The sequence below is a fragment of the Xiphias gladius genome, chromosome 2 (assembly GCF_016859285.1).
Source record: "Xiphias gladius isolate SHS-SW01 ecotype Sanya breed wild chromosome 2, ASM1685928v1, whole genome shotgun sequence".
Lineage (NCBI taxonomy): Eukaryota > Metazoa > Chordata > Actinopteri > Istiophoriformes > Xiphiidae > Xiphias > Xiphias gladius.
This window is the reverse complement of record NC_053401.1, coordinates 15,501,396-15,523,286: the sequence shown is the minus strand read 5'-3', so window position 1 is coordinate 15,523,286 and position 21,891 is coordinate 15,501,396.

Here is a 21,891-nt window from a genome sequence, read left to right as displayed (position 1 = left end):
CTGGTTGGTGACAGCTTTCTCGAGGGTCTTAGAGAGAAAGGGAAGGTTAGATATGGGTCTATAGCTGGCTAAAACATTTGGATCAAGACTAGGCTTTTTAAGAAGAGGTTTAATTACAGCTGTTTCAAAGGACTGTGGTACATAGCCTGTTAATAAAGACATATTGATTATATCTAGTAAAGAAGTGCAAACTAAGGGTAAAACGTCCTTAAGCAGGCTAGTTGGGATGGGGTCTAAGAGACAAGTTGATGGTTTAAATGAAGACATTGTTGAAGTTAGTTGGCGAAGTTAGTTTTACAGCTGTTTCTAAGGTGCCTGTTTTTGAAGATAAATCGGTGCTGGTTGCAGGCAGGAGGTGGTGAATTTTATCATTAAAGAAGCTCATGAAATCGTCACTACTGAGAGCTATGGGACTACACAGATCAATGGAGCTATGACTCTCTGTCAGCCTGGTTACAGTGCTGAAAAGAAACCTAGGGCTGTTTTTAATTTCATCTATTAAGGATGAGTAATAGGCTGCTCTGGCATTACAGATAGCCTTCCTATATATTTTAAGACAAACATGCCAGGCTAAGCGGGATTCTTCCAGTTTGGTAGAATGCCATATCCTTTCAAGTTTTCGCGTAGTTTGCTTTAATATGCGGATTTGGGGGTTAAACCATGGAGCTAACCTCCTTTGTTTTATTATCTTCTTTTTTAGAGGGGCGAAAGAGTTGGGTGTCATTTTCATTGAGCCTGCAGTACTATCAACAAGATGATCAATTTGGGAAGGAACAAAAGTTTGCATAGGAATGCTCGGTTATATTGAAACATGGCAGTGAATTAAGTGCTGATGGAATCAGTTCCTTAAATTTAGCTACAGCGCTATAGTAGTACAGATAGACATCTAGAAAAGACATTTCTGCCTAACAGTGTGTATTCAAGTTATAAGAATTCAAAAGTTACCAAACAATGGTCCAAAAAAAAAGGATTCTGGGGAAAGACTATTCAATGCCATAAGTCAGAACAAGGTCGAAGGTGTGGTTAAAAACAGTGAGTGGGTTTATTTACACTCTGAGCGAAGCCGATTGAATCTAATAATGAGATAAACGCAGTTCTAAGGCTATCATTATCAACATCCACATGAATATTGAAATTACCTACTATAATTTCTTTATCTGTACTAAGGGTTAAACTTGATAAAACTCTAAGAATTCAGATAAAAATTCAGAGTATGGGCCAGGAGCGTGGTAAACTATAACAAATAGAATAGGCTTTAAAGTTTTCAATGATGGATGTGTAAGTCTAAGAACCAGGATTTTGAAGGAGTTATAATTGAGTTTAGGTTTAGGGTTGATTATTAGCCTTGAGTTGAAAAGGGCTGCAAGTCCACCTCCTCAGCCGGTGCCTCGAGGAATGTGAGTATTAATATGATTGGGAGCAATGGATTCATTTAGGCTAACATATTCATCATGACACAGCCAGGTTTCAGTGAGACTAAATATATCAATATGATGATCTGATATTAAATCGTGTACTAATACAACTTTGGATGGGAGCGATCTAATGATTAAGAGTCCACATTTAATTCACCTATTTTGTTGTACCTCTGCAGTTTTTGTGTACAATGTTAGGTATTTGTCTAATTGATTTAGGTGGTCGGGGGCAGACACAGTCTCTATGGGGTTTTGGGTGGGTGACTGCTGTAATGAAAACATGTAAGACTCCAACTCTGCCTCCTGGTCTCAACTCTCGGGTGTCATGATTATGGTCTACTAACAAACTCTAACAAATTTCTAGATATGAGAGCTGCTCCATCCAAAGTGGGATGTATGTCGTCTCTCCTAATCAGACCAGCTCTTCCCCAAAAAGTCTGCAGATTATTTAAAAACCCCACGTCAGTTGCTGCACACCACCTCGACAGCCACCGGTTGAATGATGACATGCGGCTATACATGTCATCGCTGGTCATATTAGGCAGGGGCCCAGAGAAAACTCTGGGCCCCTTGTTGGTCGGTTGTGTGATTTACTGCCAATCATATTTATTTAATTATGTGATCATGTCTATTAAATTCAGATCTCCATTTCTGTAATTGTTTATGATTGTTTTATGTGCTATTAGATTCCTTGTATTGCCACACAGAAATGTTGTGGTATTCTCCCTCTGGTTCTGCTCACTATGGGCAAAGGGTGTGAACATCTGGAGCAAGCAGAAAAATCCTTTCAATGGGATTAAAGGGAAGTTCTTGGAACCTGTGACAAGGCCGTGGTACAGGCTGGGTATTTGACTTGCACATGATTGGCAGTAAATCACACAACCGACCAACAAGGTCGCCTTAAGTAACGAATTGATATGCATTTACATTCAGTATTCATGTACCTATACTATAGGTTTAGTTATTCCTCTGCATCCTTTAGTGATAATGGTACATGTAAAATATGTAGATTATTTGCCGCGATGAAGGCGAGGCTCAGTGAATTGGAAATCGTTAGTCGCAGTAGGGTGGCAACTCTACTGCGACTCTACTGCTTGAATCAAATCCATTGTAATTTCGCACAGAGGCAAAATTACAAAAATTGTGTTACTGTCCAAATACTTATGTATCTAACTGTATATCCTGTTTTCTGTTTCTGTCATATCCTGATGAATGCTGACAGCAATTGGGATAGCGAGTTAGTAATGAGCTGATCTATCAGCTGACCCGTGGATGCAGCAGTATAACATACAGTGGAGTTGTTTAGCCCCTCACTCAGCATAGCAGAAAAACATTCTATCTTAGGCCAAAGCCAGGTCCAGCCCTCAGGATATTTTTAGCTGCCCTTTTTCAGTAATCTTTCCTGTAAGCCAATACCTTGGGCCATCACAAGTTGATAATGAACACCCCCAATCATGTAATACATGTAAAACAATTAATTTGTAGTACTACATAAAAGTAGTAAGTCTGTTTGCAGTTGTTTGTGTTGCTTGGCAACAATTCAGTCACTTGAATGCTGACAGAACTATTTGTGTTGGCGGCGCTGATATGAGTAGCATCATGAAGAAAAATGTTTTTCTTTGTGGATTTCCTCAGCAGCTAGAGAACAGTGATGGAATGGAATGTGAGAATGAGAATGTGAGAAAATTCAAAGTGAGAATGGCTGTCATTGCAGATATTTTTGTTGTATGATGAATTTCTTCATAATTTTGTCTATAAAATGTAAAAATGTCTTCAGATAACTTCCTGACGAGCAGCTAAAAAACCCCAAAGGTTATAAATACAAAAAAAGCAAGTCATTCTTAGCATTTGTGAGTCTGTAACAACCTAATGTATTTTTACTTGATAAAGAACTTAAATGAATACTCCAATATCAAAGTTTTGAGTTTGGATTTCCGTGTTGGTTGTGAAATAGCTCTTCTGGTGGTGACGAGTGTGCCAGTAAAAGTCATTAAATGCTTTTTAAATTTTAATGTAATTTTAGTACTGCTTTTGCAAGTTTGTGTAATTAAATAAAAAAGTACATTATTTAAATTAAAATAAAAACTTTACTAAAATCCCTCTATATTTTCATTGATGGAAAAGAGGAGACAAAATTATATAGTGTTTTTTCAAACAATGACACAATCTAAATTACCTTCTTTGAACTGCTGCAATGCAAATCTCTGTTCCTGTGCGCTTGAATAATCTTTCTGGTGATTCTGCACACAAGCAGTGCACCAGTGCACCTGATACACAGATCAGCCACAACACTAAAACCGGTTACCAGTTTTATGGTGTATATAGTCAATATATATATATATATAAATATATATATATATATGTGTGTGTGTGTAAACAAAGCTTGTTGACATTTAGGTCCACTTCAAATATAATGCTGCTGAGAAAAAAAGGGAGTGTCTAATCTTCAGGAAAGAAGCCCTGTGGCTACAAAATCACTGGGAAGAAAACCACAACGGTGTAACATTATTTATTAGCATCTCACAACAGTTAGACATTGCTACATTGCTTGCATATGGGGATTTAGTATCACATTAAAGTCAGTAGCCCAGTCAGCAAAATTGGTTAACCTTTTGCTTAAGACAAGTTTGTTTGTTTTGGTATATTAAAAATGCTATCCATGTTAAAGCACACACAACTTAATTGCCATACACATTTAAGGTCTCAGCTAAATGTAGTCTATTTAAGACCTCTGCTGGTTATTAAAATGCACAGCATATAATGTAGAAGAACTGGTTTGGGCTTGAATAAGGTCTGTTGGATAGTAGTTAGCTGTAGTACTTAGCTTGCTATGTGTACAAAGAGGTTCCAAATATTTTCTTTACAAATTTGTTTAAAAGGTAGTGTACAACCTATTATAAACACTTACTGTATATACACAATCTTGTACAACACTACCACTAAGACCTACAAAATTACAGAATACAGAAAAAAATCAACACCTTTCTGGCACAGTGCTGACAGAACTGGACATTATAAGGGTTTTCTTTTTTCTGGTCACTTTCTAATTGACTCATATTGCAAGAGTTGGATTGCATTGGATTTGCTAATGCTGTTACATCCCTCAAGACTTAATTGTTAAAATCAGTTGGATGAAATCTTATTTTATAGCAGTTTGCTGAAGTTTGACTGACTCGCTCATTCTTGGTCTAGAGTGTCAGGTGCTTTTGTGGACGAAGACGAGACTAAAATGTCCATAGTTTTAGTCAATTAAAAATTGACTAAAATCAAAAAGGGTGTGGTTGATTAAATATGACTAAAACTAGTCAACTTTTTATCTCAGGACTAATTTTGAGATAATATTCAAAAATGTAAGCATATTCTTAATAGACCAGTCAATGTCATCAGATTTATAAAATTTGGCTAGACTACATGTATACACAGGATTTTTTCCTACCCTCTAGATATTGTTAGTACAAGATTATGGAAACACAGGCCCACACAACTTTTTAAAATCATATCCCACCGAGAGCTGAACTTGGATCGCTAAATTTCAGTTCGGAGTTCAGAGTGCTAACCATTACACGATGGAACCAGCGCATAGGTTTCCCGGATAGTAGTGGAACAGTTTCTTACATGAAACACTCAGTTTGCAGATTGTAGCTGGTGAAGACCTTGTGACCAGTTTTTGACATTAATGCATAAACTCATCACCAATAATCTTATTTATTTACCCTTTTTTCTCAGGTGCAATTTTTTTGGAGAGCCATTTTCAGAAAGTGGATCAAATGAAACTCTCATACAGCACTTACTAATCTTTGTGAACTCTGTACACTTCAAAGTTATGTATATAACCTTTCTCATTTGGCTACCTCTAAACTCAACAACACTGATCTACACTGCTTTCTACAGCTAAAATGTAAAACATTCGCCGGTTCCAGCTTCTCAACTATCTGAATTTTCTGCACACTGAAAACCTTTGGGCTTCTTTATTGACAAAATAATAAATACACAGATAACAGTTTGAAGCTGTCTTGAAATTTCACAGAAAACGATTAGGAAAACAATGATCAACAGATTAATCAATACTGAAAAATAATCATTAGTTCCGACCTTGAACATGACCCCTTTTTTATACATCTGTTTCTTTCCACTTGTCTGGAATACTAGGTTTTTTATGAATTAAAATTAATTATTGAAAATAAGCACTTATTTGTATATTTTTTGATTTATTAAAAAAATATACAAATTGTCTACTGTCTTAAATACCTCTGGTCCTTATAATTTGGATAACCTTGGCTTTTTGCTTTTTCACTATGTTAACCACTGCGTCAATAGTTGTGTGTTATCTTTCATATACTCGAGATCATTGTGTAGTGGTTCCATGGTATAATGGTTAGCTCTGGACTCTGAATCCAGCAATCTGAGTTATAATCTCTGTGAAACCTGGTTTAGACTGGATTATTGACAGCAAAAATGCAGTTTATACAGAAAAGAGTATGGTAATGTTGATAAAGGTACCACTAAGTCAATAAAACTGGATGTGGAAATTCCAGTTGGAGAAACAGATCAGCCTGTCTAAAGGACCATCCAATGATGAAATACTGTGTAATGCTCATGATACTCAAACACAAGGTGTTACAACTCTGGAAGATTATCACGGTAGCTGGTCTATGAAGAATATATTTTCATGTTTATTACATGAGTAATATCTCTAAATGCATAATTTTAAGGTATGTATGCAGATTAATATAAAATAAAATAATAATATAATGAAATATAAAGATACACCATTGAAAACATGAACCTGTTACTCATTTTCAGGTGACCTGGACTACATGATCCATTTATTAGTGACTGCTATACAATACTTACACTAAAGTAAAGTAAAGTTTCCATCTGGATGCCTTTCAAGTCTTCCATAACCCTACTTTAAATCAGGTGAGAGTTGAACTCAGATCACTGAATTCAAAGTCCAGAGTAGTAACTGTTACATCATGGAACCACTTCACCAAGTAACACATTTGTTGAAAAAATGTTATACAGAGCATAAGACACGGCACACAACCAATGACAGTGGTTGCAGGCAAAAATTACTTATTAATGAATAGATCAATAAACAGAGAAGTAAATGCTAAAGAAAAATACTATTATAAATGAATAAATATTTGAATTGCTAAATAAAAGAGTAAATAAATAAATGTAGAATAAATACATAAATAAGGTTGTGTTAATATATGAATTCATTAATGAAAAAAAATCAAAAGCATGTCATCCTTAAGACTAAAACACTTAAGAGTAAAACTTATGACTAAAACGATTAATCAATTATCAAAATATTGCTCTGATGACTGATGAATATACAGTTAGGTCCATAAGTATTTGGAAAGTGACACAATTTTTGCTTCTGTACACCACCATGATGGATTTGAAACAAAGTCATCAAGATGTGATTGAAGTGTAGGCTTTCAGCTTTAATTCAAGGGGTATCGCATTAAGAGTTTAGGAATTACAGTCATTTTTACACATAGTCCCTCATTTTCAGAGGCTCAAAAGTAATTGGACAATTGACAATTCAGTTTCACGACAAGGTGTAGCCTGTTCCCTCACAGTATATAAGCAAATGAAAGGTCTGGAGTAGATTCCAAATGTTGAACTTGCATTTGGTAGCTGTTCATGGGAATTCTCAATATGCAGTACAAAGAGGTGTCACTGCAAATGAAAGAGGCCATCATTAGGGTGAAAAATCAAAACTAACCTATCAGACAGATGGCAGAAACGTTAGGAGTTGCCAAATCAACAATTTGGTACATTCTTGAAAGAAGGAATGCACTGGTGAGGTCAGCAACACCAAAAAGCCTGGAATACCACAGAAGACAACTACAGTGGATGATCGCAGAATTCTATCCTTGGTGAAGAAAAACCCCTTCACAACATCTAGCCAGGTCAAGAACACTCTCGAGGAGGAAAGCATATCATTGTCAAAGTCTACAATCAAGAAACGCCTTATGAATGTAAATACAGAGGGTTTACCACAAGATGCAAACCACTGGTAACACTCAAGAACAGAAAGGCCAGATTAGACTGTGCCAGAAATCCCCTAAAAATTCTACCCATGTTCTGGATCAAGATTCTTTGGACAGATGAAACCAAGATTAACTTGTACCAGAATGAGGGGAAGAGAAGAGTATGGAGAAGGAAAGGAACAGCTCATGATCCAAAGCATACCACATCATCTGTCAAAAATGGTGGAGGCAGTGTTATGGCATGGGCATGTCTGGCTGTCAATTGAACTGGGTCACCGGTGTTTATTGATTATGTGACTGCTGATAGAAGTAGCAGGATATATTCTGAAGTGTATAGTGCTATACTATCAGCTCTGATTCAGCCAAATGCTGCAAAACAGTGCTTCCTAGTACAGATGGATATTGATCCAAAACATACTGCAGAAGCAACCCAAGATCTTCTTAAGGCAAAGAAATGGAATATTCTTCAATAGCCAAGTCAGTCATTTGATCTCAGGGCAATTGACCATTTGTTTCACCTACTGAAGACAAAACAGAAGGCAGCAAGACCCACAAACAAGCGGCAACTGAAGGCAGCTACAGTAAAGGCCTGGCCAAGCATCTCAAGAGAGGAAACTCCATTTGTACCAGACTTCAGGCAGTCATTTACTGCAAAGGATTTTCAACCAAGTATGTAAAAATAATCGTTATATTTATAATTATGGTAATTTGTCCAATTGCTTTTGAGCCTCTGAAAATGAGGGACAACGTATAAAAATGTCTTCAATTCCTAAACTGTTTATGTGATATTTTTGTGAAACCCCTAGAATTAATGCTGAAAGTCTACATTTCAATCACATCTTAATGGCTTTGTTTCAAATCCATTTTTTCGGTGTACAGAGGCAAAATTACAAAAAATTGTGTCATTGTACAAATAGTTATGGCTTTAGCTGTAGTTTTTTTTTTTTTTTTTTTAACTCAAATATGATCAGTCTTTGATTTAGAAGTAACCTAAAATTGTAATTAATAATAACCATTATACTTTAAATATAACTGTGCAACTGTTTGCATTAAATAAATAAACAGTAAAATTTATATTTAGTTTCTGTGAGTTCAGTTGTTTGAAAGCACATCACTAACGTTTCACTGAAGTCATGGTGATGACTAATTCCATTCTCCACCTAAGCACTGACGGAAGCTGAGCTCTTGAAAAGTGAAACTCTTCAGCTGTGACAACCCTGAAATAATAAAACAGGCTTGAACTGTGGACTTCGGGAACCAGTTGTTGAAGTGACAAAAAATGTTTCTCCAGTGGTTCACACCATGAGAAATACTTGCTTATGATCACTATGGTAAAACAGAGTAGACCATATTTAAGACCACCTTTAACCATTACACCTGAGTTATGCCTTTTATTTTATTGTCAAATTATTATAGGGTTACAGGATGGAATTTCACAACTGTACATGTGGCAGGGGGAAAATGTACGAATATTAATGTAATACTTGAGAAACACATCAGTTTTGAGGAGGTGTGCAAGTGTTGTTGAGGTAACATTGAGCGTATATGACAATGTATCGCTCTGATATCACAACGTAGGGACTCAAAAGCATGATTCAGACACAAAAATGGGTTCCAAAAAAATCAGAGTCTTTACTGAGCAAAATGTTCAGTACACAGGCGATCAGGAATAGGCAATCAAGACCAGAGGGCTAGGCAAAGGCGAGGTCAAAAAACAAGAACAGAGTCACACGGAGAATACTAACACTGGGAAATTGCTGGAACGCTGGCTACAGAGAATGAAGATGAACTGACACAGAGGGAAGGGAGCACAGAGACTAATTAAACTAGGAGAGGGGAGACAGTGAGACACAGCTTCAACACATTAGGGGTGGGACAGACAATCACAGTGGCAGGAAACACATGAGGGCAGGAAGTTGGGATATGACCCAAAAAGCAGAACTAGACATGACAGAATCCCCCCCTCTAGGGACGACTCCTGATGGGCAAGGCTGGGCAGGACGGCACTATTGAAAGTCTGATGAGGTCTGTGTCCAAGATGTCACTAGAGGAGATCCACAACCTTTTCTCCGGACCGTAAACCCTCCCAATGCACCAGGTACTGCCAATCACGACCCCAATGGCAAACTGCCAAGAAATATTTGACAGAAAAGGCCACCAATGATCCAGGGGGCTGGAGGGGGTCTGGAGGCAGGAACCAACAGACTCTGCTTGACAGGAAACATGGAATGTGGGGTGAATTCTCTTGGATCTTGGCAATCTGAAACGCCCAGCCAGAGGGGGCCCACAAAACGAGGGCGAACTTATGTGATTCCACATGGCATGGCAGGTCTTGGGGGGACAGCCAAGTTGATAGGAAGGGGCTGGAGTCTGCTGGCGATCCACCAACCTCTTGTTCTGGACCACTGTCTTGAGGAGCTTCCTCCTGGTCCGGCTCCAAACTCAATGACATCAGCGGATGAGGGCCTGGAACTCCCACCTCGGCCTCTAATTCGGGAAACAGAGAAGTTATCCGTAAGCCCACTGGAATGGAGCGAGACCGGAGGCAGAGCAACGCAGGGTGTTATGAGCATACTCTACCCATATGAGATGTTTGCTCCAGGTAGAGGGACTGTGGGAAACCAAACAGCGTAGTCAGGCCTTCAGTTCTTGATTCAGCCTCTTCATCTTACCATTGGATAGGGGATCCAACAGGTGTTCTTGTTAGACACAACATCTCTGGTAAAACCATGCAAGCAGAACACTTAAAAATCACATAAAGTGCACCATCTTAGAGAATCTGTCCACCACCGTAAGAACGGTGGTGTTATCCTCTGAGGTCAGCAGACTGGTCACAAAGTCAAACAAGATGTCTGAACAGGAGTAGCAAGGAACAGGTAGGGGGCACAGGAGACCAGAACACAGACACTGATAAGTCTTATTCTGGGAACATACTGAACAGACTGCTGTTCACCTCTGTTTCCAAGGATGGCCACCAGAAGTGCTGTGTGATGAAGAAGGAGGTTCGCTTGACTCCAGGGTGACAGGACAGCCAAGATGTGTGAGCCCAGTGGATGACCTGCTCCCACCACACAGGAATAGGGCAGAATATTGGAAGGGGACTCGATTTAGGCAGAGTCAGACTGGTGCGGCTTAACATTCCTTGAAACCAGGGCAGTAAAAGGAACAAAAGGGCCCACCTTCCTCACCTGGAGTTGAGTCTCTTAGCTGTCTGAATGTACTCCAGGTTCTTATGATCAATCCGCACCAAGAATGGTTGTTCTGCCCCCTGTAGCCAGTCCCACCACTCCTCCAAAGCCACCTTAACCACCAGTAGCTCCCTGTTGTCATAGTTCCTCTCCGCAGGGGACAGTTTCCGGAAGAGGAAGGAACAGGGATGTAGCTTGTTGTCCTCGGGGGAGCGTTGGAAGAGAATCACTCTTATTCCAATGTCCAAAACATCCACTTCTACCACAAATCCTAGGTGGGGATCAGGAAGAGTTAGTATTGGAGCAAAGCTCGTCTTGAGCCTCTGGAAGGCCTGGTCTGCTTAGGGTGACCAATAAAACTTGACATTAGCAGAGGTTAATGCATGCAGTGGTGCGTCCATAGTACTGAAGAATAAAGCGTCTATAGAATTTGGCAAATCTCAAGAATTGTTCCAACTCTTTCTTAATGGAGGGAGTGGGCCAATCTGCTACAGCAGTAATCATTGAGATCCATTTGGATGTTGTTCTGAGCGACAATGAACCCCACGAAAGACACTGAGGAGATGTGAAACTCACAATTTTCTACATGGATGAACAACTAGTGATCTAGGAGCGCTGCAGGCCTTGCCTTACATGTTGCACATGAATATGTTCATCTGGGGAGAAGATGAGGATGTCATCCAGATACACGAAGACATATTTGTGGAGCATGTCCCAGAGCACGTCATTGACAAACACATCTGTGGCATTGGTTGAGTCCAAATGACATTACAAGGTACGCATAATGTCCGCTACATGTGTTAAAAGCAGTTTTCCATTCATTCCTCCCGTATTCTGACTAGATGGTAGGCATTTGTTGACTCAAGTTTAGTAAAGATCTTAGCCCCTTGTAACAGTATAAAAGCAGAAGAAATGAGAGGGACAGGGTACCTATGTTTTATGGTGATGTCATTCAGTCCTCAGTAGTTGGTACATGGGTGGAGGGATTTATCCCTCTTATCCATAAAGAAAAAAACCTGCTGAGGAGAGGAGGAAGGACTGATTATTCCAGCTTCCAGGGTGGAATAGATGTATTTATCCATAACTCTCATTCAGGAACAGAGAGTGAAAACAGGTGCCCTCTAGGAGGGGAAGAGCCAGGTAAGAGGTCAGATGGCAGATGGAGGTAAGATGCTCTATGTGTTGATTAAGCTGTCTTACTTGATAGCAGAGGGCAACTTGCAGAGAAACAGAGTTCGTATTGTCACACTGATACCAGAAGGCAGGGGCTCAAAGTCTTTACTGAGCTAAAGGTTCAGTACACTGACAGGCAATCAGGAATAGGCAAACAAAACCAGAGGGCTAGGCAAAGGTGAGGTCAAAAAACAAGAACAGAGTCACACGGAGAACACTAACACTGGGAAATTGCTGGAACACTAGCTACAGAGAACAAAGACGAACTGGCACAGAGGGAAGGACGCACAGAGATTAATTACACTAGGAGAGGGGAGACAATGAGACACAGGTGCCACACATTGGCACACAATCACAGAGGTGGGAAAGACATGAGCGTAGGAAGTTGGGATATGACCTAGGAAGCAGAGCTGGACATGACCCAAAGATGGTGAATGTGTCATTTTCTAAAAGATGCTAAAAGTTATATGTACGTTGCAAGCACCATGGAGAAAACGTCAGTTTATGGAACGACCCAGAGATGGACGTTTGACGTCATTGACGTCAAACTGGGGTCCCATTTCTTGTATGAGGATGGTTGACTTTTCATGTTTTAATTGTTGATGCTGGATTAGAGCTTCATGTCCATTAATCCAAACTTGTAAAAGTGAAAATTTATTCAAACCTAAGTGGAAACATGATTGTGATTTCAAAGCATGTATGTATGCTGAGGCCAGGAGAAATCCTTCAAATATGTGTTGTAAACCTGAGGAACTGTCTTCTGACCCGATTAAACATAAACTCCATGTGCAAATCCATACCCAGCCTGTACCACAGCCTTCTCACAGGTTCCAAGAACTTCCCTTTAATCCTATTGAAAGGATTTTTCTGCTTGCTCCAGATGTTCACGCCCTTTGCCCCTAGTGAACAGACCCAGGGGGAGAATACCACACCATCTCCTCTAACAGAAGCACCAGTCGATATAATGCTGCCCACTGCAGGCTCCAGCTCTTCTCCTCAAAATATACTGACTCCAGTTCTTCTGGAGAAGACGGAGCCTTAGAACACTGAAAGCCAACCACGGGAACTATGTCTGGAGTTTAATGGCAGCACTGTCACTTTTACTGTGTATCGCACTGAAAGCACTGACCAACTGCTGGTGACTGACTGACTACAGTCCAGATGGACACGCTCTCATGGCAGTCTTATGTCAGTTTACCAAAAAGTTGACAAAGTGTGCAAAGACTCCGACACAAGAGAGGAGGAAGGATACAGAGGAAGAAAGCAGAATCAGCAGCAGCAGCCTGTCTCCGGAGAAGAAATACTTGACAGCGTGATGTTAATATGCAACAGTCCACCAGTTCTCATTCACCAACCAGGACATTCAGCAGTTCCTGGAGGACCTATGGTCTACAGATTCTTTGGTGCCTTGATGACATTTGCACTGCTGCAGCTTTTATACTGTCCCTTGTGGCCTACGCAACTGGCAGGTTAACATGAGTGATGATTTTGACCCCCGAGGGTTGGCCTGTGCATCTGGGCTAGAGACCACCGAGGTAGCATCTTGCACCAGGGCCCATGCAGACGTGCTGCACCATATGAAGGATATGGCTATTAGTGTACATTTGTATGTTGTTTGTTTCATCATGGTGCACAGGTCAGTGTTTTTGGTGTGTCTTGCATCGGTGCATCCTTCACCTTTTTTTATTTCTTAGTGCTGGCTTGTGTTTCTGAAATGGTTGAAAACATGAGGGAGCTGCCAGTACTCTTCAGATAAGACCTCTCGCAAAAGAGAATTTTTTAAATTTTTTCCTACAAAGATGAATTGGAAACTCAAAGTTGCCTGTGCCCTATTAAGGGTTTACCTCACTTTTTACCCAATATGCGTTGGGAAAGACACCAGTCCCCCTGAAGCCTTGAACAGCAAAAGCACTTATGATGGATTTCTGCCAATAAAATTGAATGTGTTTTATTGAGCTAGAAACACATGCAACTTAATGGCGCCTACTTACAACTAGCATCATCACAAACTTCAGGTTCAAGTTTAAGCTAGGAATGACGCTGACCTATCACAACAGCTGCAGGGACAGAGTCAGAGCAAATCAATGAGAAGCACATCGACAAGGAAGAACAGGCTGATAGAAGAAGCAGGAAAAGACAGGAAAAGCAGGGGACCTTTAGTGTCAAATTAATAATAATCACTATTTGCATCACTGAAGTATGTCTGAATGATTAAGTGGGGGGAAAGATCATAAGTGTAGCATAATCACAAAAAGGATAATGCTACACAAAAGTGATTATGCTAAGTAGAATTCACTGTTGTGTTTCGTTTCAGGGGAATGTATCTTTTCAAATGGGATGCAATATGGGACAATTATTCTAATTCTCCATCTCTATACATGTAAAATCTTTAAGACTTTCCAGCTTTTATAGTTTTTTTCTTCAAAAAATAATAAAATACCATATTTTGGTCACTTTCTTCAGTGAAATCACATCACATAAACCTTCTTAAAATCATACAACCCTTTTTATTTATGTTTCGCTTGTGTTCCTATTTTATTTTTATTTTTTTCGACCCGCTGACGTGTATGGCATTAATGCCATCCAGACAGAATAAAGAATAATGGATGATTCTTATTAGCTTTGTAATCTATGACAGTAAGTAGGTAGTCTATACTGAAGGCCTTTCCTTTACCCACAGTCATCTGAAGGCAGCAGGTATCTATTACGACTGCAGTTCGAGTTCGAGTTTGCCAGAATCAGAAATTGAAGGAAGATTTAATTTTCTTAAAAGAAATGGAAACTGATTCAGACTTCTCTCCCAAGTATAGAGAAAATTTAACTGCAGGATGCTGGAGAGAATGTGGTGAGCAGATTGCAAACCACAGTCATATACTCTGGTCATGTAAAGGTATAAGTGGCTATTGAGAAAATTCTATTAGAGAAATGTCAAACATTTTTGGTATTTCCCTGAAGAAGAACCCACTTGCTCTACTACTTGGGAAAATACCAGAAGACATCAAGAAGAAAGAATCTCATGTCTTCTTAATAATTAAGGTAGCAATAATTAAACAAATTACCAGCAATTGGTGAAAGTTGACAATTTAATTAACTCCAAATGGAGGGATCTTGTAATCGAAAGTTATGGTACGGAAAAAATAACCCTGAGAATTAGAAATCAAGTTCATATCTTTGAAGAAAAATGGGAAAATAGGTGAGGTATATAACACACAATAGTGCTAATGACCCTCATGTTAGACAGGATATTAAGGAAAATCATATGATATGAATTGTATTGATGTCCTTCACTTGATACATGGGCATACAAAGGAATGGGGGATGGGAATTTATATGTACACATATGTACACACACACACACACACAGACACACACACACACACAAACACACACACACACACACACACACACACACACACACACACACACACACACACACACACACATACACTCACTCATGGGTGTATAAGTGGATGTATGTATGTATCAATGGTAACCAGTTACTGTTCCTATATTTGTAGAAAGTATCATATAAATTAAATTTATCAGTTCAATTAAATACCATGATTTGATAATTAAGTAATCATTTAACTTATTTATTATCTGTATTATTCATTTGAGTATTTTTTCTCTTCCCCTCATTATTGGTTTCTTTGAATTTTGTGTTTTTTGTACAACCTTATGTGTGATAACTATGTTTTATAATTTTATAAAATGCAAATTAAAAACAGGAAGAGATCATCTTGAAGATGAAGGGAAATGTGAGGCACCTGAGCTAAATTTCAAGTCTCATAGCAGAGGGTCTGAATACTTGTGTCAATGAGATATTTCGGTTTTTCCTTTTTAATAAATGTGCAAAAATTTGTAAAATTCTCTTTTCACCTTGTCATTATGGGGTATTGAGTGTAGATTGATGAGGGCAAAAATTGATTTAAATGATTTTAGTATAAGGCTGCAAAATAACAAAATGTGAAAAAAGTGAAGGCATCTGAATACTTTCTGAATGCTTAGGTCGCTTAGGTTGGAGAACTTGTTGATTGTTTCTCTGTGTCTGTGACATACAAATCAACATACTGGTTAAAGCTGCATTCATTGATTTCTGACCACAGATAGAGTAAGACAGATATAAATAAATAAATAGTTTTAAAGAAATGAAATTAATACATAAATAAGGTTGTTGTAATAAAAAAATACTACTACTACTACTACTACTACGACTACTGATAATAATAATAATAGTATTAATAATAATAATAATATTTTACTAAAATGGTAAATTGCGTATTTTCAATAGTAACATCCAATTGATAAAAAGGGTCATGTTCAAGGTTGGAACTAACAATTATTTTCATTATTGCTTAATCGTATTGATTTATTTATAGTTTTCTGTGAAATGCCAAGAAATAGTGAAAAGGGAAGCCCTGCATAGGAGTAATTTCTATTTTCACCAAAGTTTCTTTTTTCTTTCTTACACCACTTGTCAATAGTTTATACACACTATTCAATTAAGGTTCCTGCTGTATTTGGAGTTACCTACTGACAGACATCTTACTGTTTTACTCACAATGTTATCAGTTTGTTCAGACTATGATAATTAATGATCCAAGGTTATATCAACAACTTTTGTCTCTTGTACCTGTTCAGTAGGTACATATATTACTTACACTCAATTTCAGTGTCGGCTCAGCTTTTAGCAGATACCTTGATCCAATTATAATAAACTTTGTTTTAACAGTAAGAAGCACCTATTTGTTGATTGTTACCCATTCTGCCCATTCAGGTATAAAGTTATGCATAAACTTTTTGTCTTTCTTTCTCATTTGGTTTGCACAATTTTTAAAATTTTGAAGGCACTGCATTCAAGTTGCAGTCTCTCCCGGAGACATGAGTTCAAATCCCACTTCTGACAACTTTTAGTTGGAGCAGCGCCTGGACTGTACTGTACTGTAAGATTGTAAAGTTAAGACTTGTCGGCCTCTGATGAAGCACACAGACATTTCATGTCTGTCTGATTCTACAGTTCTGTATTGATAAAATCCACTAGAGAGCAGGTAACATCAGTGTACAGCTGGAGGTCTACTTACTATCAGTGTTGCTTGGTTAATGGTATTTGAATTTACCAAACAGCCTCAACATTGTGAGAAATTTCATGTGTACAGGTAGTCCAGTCAAATTTGATAAGATTTGATGATCAGTAAAGAATATATTTATACATTTGAGTGCTATCTCTAAAAGCAGAATCATACGTATGTATACAGATTTGATAAAAAAAATAAATAGACATATGGTTTGAGTAAAACGAAGCATAAACAATACATATATAAATGATAAGAACCCTATATGGAGGACTAAAAATTACTTCTTCACCACTAAGAATTTGGATTCGGGGATTTGCAGTGAGGGACCTGTTTCACAATGACATGTTAACCTAACCAGATGGGGCTCTTATCCTATATTGTATCCCATTTGAAAAGATACATTTCCCTGGAATGAAACACAACCGTTAATTCTCTGTCAGTAAAATACTTCTGTGATTATTCTACACTTCTAATCTTTATACCCACTTAAGCATTTAGACATACTGCAGCGATGCAAATAGTGATCATTATTCATTTGATACAAAATTTCTCCTTTGAAACTGTTATAAAACACTCTACTACTTTACAGCTTTCATATAACTTTAGATACACTGAATTGTATCATTATTGTATAAAATGTATAAATACTGCAGCTGGTGGAGGACTTGATGAGTTGATTAGAAGGAGCTGTGCCGGTGAGTCGGTGGGGGATGAACCAGGTTTCCACGGCCAGCTCCAGACTGACTAACACTCACTCACTCACACACACACACACACACACACACACACACACACACACACACACACACACACACACACACACACACACACACACACAAACAGGGAGAACAATGAACTGTGGACAAACAAGCGCATAAGGGAGGGCAAAATGGAGGAGAACACAGGGAACAAGGGAGAGACCTTGTCTACCATGACAACAGTAGGGACTGTACAGTAATAGAAATGGTAAGACTGATGGGCACATAAGCAGGGAGGTTTCTATGGTTATTATAGGTTATTATGCGACAGTCTGGTGCATAAACTTTATCCAGTGAATCTGCCATGCGTACTTGTGCCTTGACAGTGTGCAACATCCCTCATTATAGACTGCAGTTGTAATAGATACCTGCTGCCTTCAGATGACTGTTAAGAGAGTGACCAGGGTCTTCAGTATAAGATAACTAGCTAGCACAACTAGCACACAAGCCAGCACTAACAAATAAAGAAAGGTACAAGACGCACCGCTGCAAGATGCAACAAAAACACTGACCTGTATACCTTGACAAAACAAACTATATACAAATGTACAATTATAACCTCTCAGCCAACCATATCCTTCATATGGTGCAGCATGTCTGCATGGACCCCATTGCAAGACACTACCTGGGTGGTCTCCAGCACTGCCAGAAGCAAAGGTCAGCCCTCAGGGGTCAAAATCATCACTCTTGTTAACCCTCTAGACACGTAGGCCACAAGGGACATACCAAAAGCTGCAGCAGTGCAAATGTCATCAAAGCACCAAAGAATAGACCATAGGTCCTCCAGGGGCTGCTGAATGTCCTGGTTGGTCCATGATAACTGGTGGACTATTTGACAACTCCATCACACTCTCAAGCGCTTCTTTGATGGAGACAGGCTACTGCTGCTCCTCTCTTCCTCTGTATCCTTCCTTTTCCCCTGTGTTGGAGTCTTTCCATAATGTGCCGAGTTTTTGGTAAACTGACAGAGGACTTACATGAGAACATGTCCATCTTTGCTGTAGTTGGTCACTCTCCAGCGGTTGGTCAGCTCAATGCAGTACACAGTGGAGGTGACTTTGTTGACAGTGCTGCCATTAAACTCCATGCTGTGGACACAGATCCTGCAGTTGGCCTTCGGTGCTCCGAGCTCCGTCTTCTCAGTGAGTCAGTTTATTTGGAGGAGGAGAGCTGGAGTCTTCAATGGCCACCTTCATACCTGCTGGTGCTTCTGTTAGAGGAGATGGTGTGGTATTCTCCCTCTGACTCTGCTTGCTAGGGGCTAGGGTGAACATCTGGAGCAAGTGGAAAATCTTTTCAATGGGAATAAAGGGGAAGTTCTTGGAACTTGTGACAGACTAGGTATGGAGTCAGTTCCTCAAGTCTGTAACAATCATTTGAAGGTATGGTCCTCACCTCAGCAGATGAGCTAAATGGAAAGAAAATAAAAAACAAATCACATTAGTCATGACATGATCAGACTACTTAAAGCCTGGATTAAAGTGTGGAGATAACTGTGCAGCTAAGACTTGTTGTGTTGTTATTATGACCTGTTACATTTTGGTACTTACTACAAGTGACATGAATGAAGGTGGAGGATCTAAGTATCCTTCAAATTGACTGTCTACTCCTCTTAAATGTTATAGGTTGTTTCCAACATTATTTGTTGGTGGCATTTGAATCAAAAACTTAAGTAGGTTAAGCAAAAATGTATTTTTTAGTGCATTTTAGTTGACTGGTGTGCTGTGCAGAGACTGACTAGTGATTAAAGTCTAAACTTAATGTTTCAAGCAGGTTACGACTGCTTCAAACCATTGTAAATTAATACAAACCACAAAGTCTTCATGTTCATACAGTTCCAAGCATAATCACCTTCCTCTTTACATCAAGGGCAGATGATTGGTAACAATATCATCTAAATCCTGAGATTATATTTTTATTTTATGAGCGCAATGTTGCACGCCTAAAATCGTTCATCGTGATAGGATAAGTATAAAATCTCTGAGGGCTGTGTACTCTTCAAAGTTCAAAGTAGACTCAACAAAACGGATCTACAGGTGACTGAAGAACTTTAAATCCAGATCTGACAGTTAAGTCAGATAGTAAGTTAAGTTTCCACTAAGGTTTGAAAAAACCTGCACTTTTACATGTTTGGATTTATGGATTTGATGCTCTAATCAAGCGCGAACAATTAAAACATGCAAACTCAACCATCCATATACAAGAAACAGGTCCACATTGATGTCACACGTCTGTCTCTGGTTTGTTCCGATATCTGATTACATCTCCATGGTGCGTGCAACATACACATCTTTTAGCATCTTTAAAAAAAATGGCCCAGTTGTCATATTTGTCCTATACTTTCAATGTTAACTTGACAACGCTTGCGCACCCCCTCAAAATTCATGCGTTTCTCATACAATAATATTCATACAGTTTCCATATGTCATGTTCAAACTCATAAAATTCCAATCGTCTGTAATAATTTGACACCAAAATGACAGGTGTAACGGTTAATGGTGGTCTTAAATGTGGTCTACCTTATTTTACCACAGCGGTCATCCAGCGCACGGATTCTTAAAGTCAGCAGATATTTCTCACAGCATAAACCAGTGGAGGCCATTTTTTGCCACTTCAACAACTGGTTACTGTAGATGGCCACAGTTTAAAGGTTGTTTTATTAATTCAGGGTTGTCAGAGTTTTCACACAGTTGTCACAGTTTCTCACAGTTGAAGAGTTTCACTTTTCAAGAGTTCAGCTTCTGTCAGCACTCAGCTTGAGAGTGAATTGTGGGCTCAGCTTCTAAAGAGGCAGCTCAACACGTCACTCATCACTACCATGACCTATTTGTACCAACGGAAACCAAATATTAAATATTCTATCTTTTTTATTTTAAAAGAAGAGCTTTGCCCGTATATATTTAGATGATAATAATAATAATGATAATAATAATAATAATATGATAATAATAATAATTTGTTGAATAAATAATTTATAGGAATTTTAAAATTATTGTTTTTAAACAATTAATTGATTTAATTGAAAAAATAATCAGGAAATTAACTGATAATGAAAATAATCATTAGTTGCGGCATCAGACCTTGAACATGACCTTTTCTTGCTTTTGTTCTTTTCCACTCTTTTTGGCATAATAGGTTATTTATTTGAAGAAAATGTAATTATTTAAAGTAAGCTATTCACAATTCATAGTTGAAATACAGCATTTGTTATTGTTGTTGTTGTTATTATTATTATTATTATTAGTGTAATATATTACCACAAAAATAATATATGAATTAATTTCAGAGTTGAGTGAGTAATATTGATTAAATTATAAATGTATTTATTTCTGGATCCATTTGTCTATTTGTTGATTTATTCATTTAAGTTCTGTGAATGCTTCATCTGATATAGAAAAACTACCTTTAAGTTACTCAAAGTTCAGCTTTAAGTAACCTAATTCAGAGTGAATCAACACGCTAATGCGTGTTTATGGAGAGATTGTAGCTATTTGTTCTTAAGCAGTGATGTCATGTAAACTGCTCAGATCCTGTCGAAGTCCGATTGATTTTCGAGATTACCTTCACAATGTTAATGATGAATGTTTAGCGGCTGATTGGTCGGTGTCCTCCAGTGGGCCTGTTAGGGGGAGTGTGTGGGTATCAATCTGAGGTGGTACTTATCAAATAGAAAGATTAATAGCGGTGATTGAGCACCTGAGGCAGTGGACAGCAGACTCTTGGAGGTCGCCAGCACGTCGCTCTCCCTCTCTCAAATTACTGCCTGTTGGGGAAACAGCGGGCTCAAGTTGGAACTGGGGTTACTTTGTAGAAATGTTTGACCTAAGGAAAAGCAATAGTCTGACTCTGAACTGAAGCCGGGAGACGGAGGAGTTCAAATGAGTGGCGGTCAGATGGAAAAGTCAAAGGTGCTGTGGTGGACCGCCTTGCCTCACAATCAGGTGAGGTACCTTGTTTTACGTATGCTTCGGTTCGCATTTTGAATAATACATTCTCAGGCTTTTTAAGAACTAAGTACATAAATTGAAATTACAAAATTGTCCACCCAGCTTTCTGACATTAAGTTAAGCTTGCTTTTACCATAATGTTATATCACTTTAGCTAGCCTGTATCTCATTTTTGGTTGGTGTATATTAAGCTACTAACCAATGAAGCACTAAGGCGTTAATTCCGATCAAAATAATTATACAAAAATAGAAAAGGAGTTTAGTAGGCCTATATTGCTACATATATAAATAATCAAAAGCCGGCCACAGGCAATGGCAAAACTGTAAGGG